The 3,942-nt window shown below is 36.4% G+C and overlaps 1 pseudogene; it reads left to right on the top strand.

Annotated features, from left to right (window-relative positions):
- Nucleotides 1–212: 212 nt before the first annotated feature.
- On the top strand, nt 213–3,282 carry LOC107710191 (uncharacterized; annotated as a pseudogene).
- Nucleotides 3,283–3,942: the final 660 nt, after the last annotated feature.

Raw genomic sequence — 3,942 nt, 5'->3', positions numbered from 1 at the left:
ACACTTAGTGTGACATGTTTCTGTAGTGTTTTCAGAGCTGTGATCTCACTGTTGTTACTGTGATCATCTCTGAACCCAGATCAGACTGATGATGGCTGTGAATCTGGACACTCATGCTGCTCTTTATGTGGTTGTCTGTCTGAACACAGGGAGCTGATGAGCAGAAGAGGAGCAGATGATGTTAAAGAAAGAAAGGCTGACAGAAAGAGAACATGTCTGATGAGTGTGATCTGTGTCTGCTGGGACTGATCTTTCTCTCGTCACTTCTCACAGGTAAACACATTTCTACACGCTCTTTATAGAGTTTGAACATGCTTTATTCTTCCTGACAGTCATGTTCTGATCTCAGACTCACATTTACAAACATTCTGGAGAGCGTGTTGTCTACATTAAGTGAGGTTAAAAGACTGTATGATCTGAATCTTCATGCTGCTGTGTTAGAGGTTATCATTTATTAATATATAATATGATGATCACTCAGATGTTCTTGTGTTTCAGGTATCAGTGGAGTGGATGACGCTCATGTGTTCATCAGTTCTGGTCAAAATGTCCGTCTGTCCTGTAATAATGCTCTTCCTGACTGCACATCAACTACATGGAACTATAACAGATTCAATCAATCAGAGACAGTTGAACTGATTAATTTAGGGATAAAGAATAAAAACACAGAGAGACATGAGAGACTGAGTCTGGGGTCTGACTGCTCTCTGAACATCAAGAACGTCACAAAAGAAGATTATGGACTTTATATCTGCCGACAATATGTGAATGGACAAAAACAAGGAACTGATGCTCGTGTTTCTCTGCATGTTCTTCATGGTAATTTTACGATTATGTGGTCAATTTAAAAAACAAATTCTTCATTTAATCTCTCATGATGATTGAAGAGTGTGTGATTTGTGTTATTTTGTGTTTCAGTCTCTTCATCTTCATCATCCTCACAGACTGAGATCAGTGCAGGCCGCTCTGTGACTCTCTCCTGTCAGTTATATTCATTTGCTGAAGTCTCTTGTGATGATTTGATTAATTCTGAGGGATGAATCAGGCTGGTGATAAACTGATAAACTCAGACTCCAGATATCAGATATTATTCTCATCAGATCACTGTATTAGCACTCTGAATACAACACTCCTGAATGAAGATCACAACAGAGAGTGGAGATGCAATGTTACTCACAGAAATCAAGTCAAGACCTCAGTCACATCTACTGTCAAGAGTTCAGGTGAGAAAACAATCTCATCAATCAGTTTTAGACCCTCATAATGTCAGTAACACTGAGGACTGTTAGTGTCATTGACGCAGAACAAACCAAGACACTAAAGCTTCTTTCAGTCTGACGGAAGAGAAACTCAAATCACTAACAGTAACAGTCCAAGAAGTTCTGTTTCATTTATTTATTTATTTTTTAAATTGAACTTTTTTATGTAATGTGGTGATCAAAGTTAAAATATGACAGTGACATTATAGGGCAGGGGTTTTCACACTTTTTGGAGCCAGGATCAATTATTTTTCTTCAAAATAACAACAAAATGTCCTCATTTGCAAAATAAAGGAAACAAACAAAAAACAATTGCTTGCTATATTACTGTCACACATGAGAAATATGCTATATAGGATCCTTGTAGCGCATAATTGTCTGTGTTTCACTCATTTGACATTAAGTGCATTATGTGAATAGGGTAGTGGGAGAAAACACCCCCTTCTGTTTTTCCCAAAATAACCACTAGATAAAGTCAAGATAATATTTTTATTGCAACTATGTGCAGCGTTGTCAAGAGTGAAGTAGAAGTTGTCATCATGAAGCTTACACTGGTGATGTACAGTATCTGAGAGAAAACAGATTTCACAGTAAATGATCTAATTCACAGCAGTAAGAAAAAAAGGCTATTAAAAAAGGCTATTAAAATTGTGTAATTCATAATTAATGATTATATTATTTTTAATTTTAAGATAAAACTGCCTGTACTCTGATTTTGTTGTAAATGTATAAAGCAAAGTGCTTTGTAAGACTGGAGCACTTTACCCCAACTGTGGAGCAAAACACCCTCTTGGTACAAAATGTTTTTTTTGTTAAAAATCTAATAACATGAAGACTCAGGACATTTTTCATACTTGGTTTATAATAAAATGAAACTAAAGGTACATCATCACTGTCTTCCTCACATCAGTGCTATGCTGTGGCTCTCAGAGACTGGTTTCTTCTCATGAGTCAGGAAGAGTCTCTAGCATTATCTATCATTATATTAGCATTAGAGTTATCTTGTGTGTTAACTAATTCAAATATGATTGACATATTCTACAGTCTGATTAATCTGAACTAGCATTCATCTTTTACAGCTCGAGCTGATTCAACGACAGCAGTCACAAACTCTCAGGATCCTCAGGATTCTGCTCATACAGGTACATGATGCTGCTGCTGCTTTTAAGCCTAAGATGATGTTACTGATGATGCTTTGACTATAATTGTGATCAATGGGCCCGTCGGGTCCCTGATTACGACTGTCTCTTCTTTAGTGACAGTGATTTCTGTTTCTGCTGCTGCATTCGCTGCTTTCCTTGCCGCTGTTCTCTGGCTGATCTGCAGAAAAAGAGCTGGTGAGTTTTCACGTTTCCTCCTTTCTAAAAATTAAAAACGGCTCAGATCTCACTGTAATGTTCAGCAAACAAACACATCCTCTTCAGATTGTGTGTTATTATAGAAACAATATTATGCAACTATGACGTTCACAAACACAAGTTTAATCCTGCTGTCAAAGAGAAGTCAAACAACAATCGTTTCTATCACTCGTTTTAATGCTTCAACAAAATCTTGCCCCCTTGTGAAATATGAACATTGTTAGCATTGTTAACATTCAGTGTTTTGCATGTGTGTTTTATCATTAATATTCATATTTCACGAGGCACATGTTTTTCAGATAATAAAAGAGGGACTGGTGAATCTGCGGTGAGTTCAGTAATGCCAGTGATTGAGATTTAAATTCTGTCTTTAAAGCTCAATAAAGTGTTTGTTTGTTGTCTGAAGGTCAAAGGTGAGAATGAAGATAAAGGGACGTATGAAACAATCAACATGTCCATTCCTGCTGCTGCAAGAGACCATGTGAGTCAACTAAATCATTCAGTTCAGTTCAGTTACTGAAAGCTGTTGCATTATTGTACATTTGTCTGATTTGTGTATTAAACTTGATTCGCTGCACGTTTGCATTAATGTTTAGGAGCAGACAGATGATGTGACTTATTCTGAAGTCTCTTCTTCCAGTAAAAAGCCAGTAAAATCATTCAATGTGAGTAGATAGCAGCTTGTTCCCGTGTTCTTCATCTAATTCAGATAAAATCACAGCATCTTCTCTCATCTAAATGCTGCTGAAACGTAGTTTGACTGATAAATGATGCTCATGCGCTAATAGTAATAATGGCATTGATGGAGAAAATCTGTGCTGTTCTTTCAGGATCATAATAATACAGTGACTTATACTGCCATCAGATGAACAGAAAATGAGCCGCAGGATGAACTTTACAAGAACAAGAGCTTCACAAATAAACATTATGAGCTCACCATAGCAGCAGCAGATGGGGCTTTTTCTCAAGATTATGAGGTTCATGTCTTTGCTTTTTGGAAGAATTAGATATTTGTGTGTGAACAAACAGAACTTTTAAGTCAAATATTTGATGCATTTTAAAGCAAAGTTTTTTAACCAAATGTAGTTGAAGCTACTCTTGCTTTCAGCGGCTGTTTCTTGTAGAAAAAGACATCAGGTAGACAGTAGTCTGAAAATTACTTCAGTGTATGTTCAAATTATATTTTCTTCAAATACATGTCAAAACTTAAATGCCAGTTATTTCTCTTTTTTTCCACATGTGACAATAAAGAGCATGAAAATGTCACTGGTTAAAGCAAAAGTTATTTTGTTTCCATTCAAGTTAATATTTATTGACGTGGTGAA

Source organism: Sinocyclocheilus rhinocerous, unplaced genomic scaffold (genome assembly GCF_001515625.1).
Source record: "Sinocyclocheilus rhinocerous isolate Xijiao unplaced genomic scaffold, SAMN03320098_v1.1 scaffold7136, whole genome shotgun sequence".
NCBI lineage: Eukaryota > Metazoa > Chordata > Actinopteri > Cypriniformes > Cyprinidae > Sinocyclocheilus > Sinocyclocheilus rhinocerous.
Note: the sequence above shows the minus strand (reverse complement) of the source record. Positions and strands in the feature narration are given on the sequence as shown.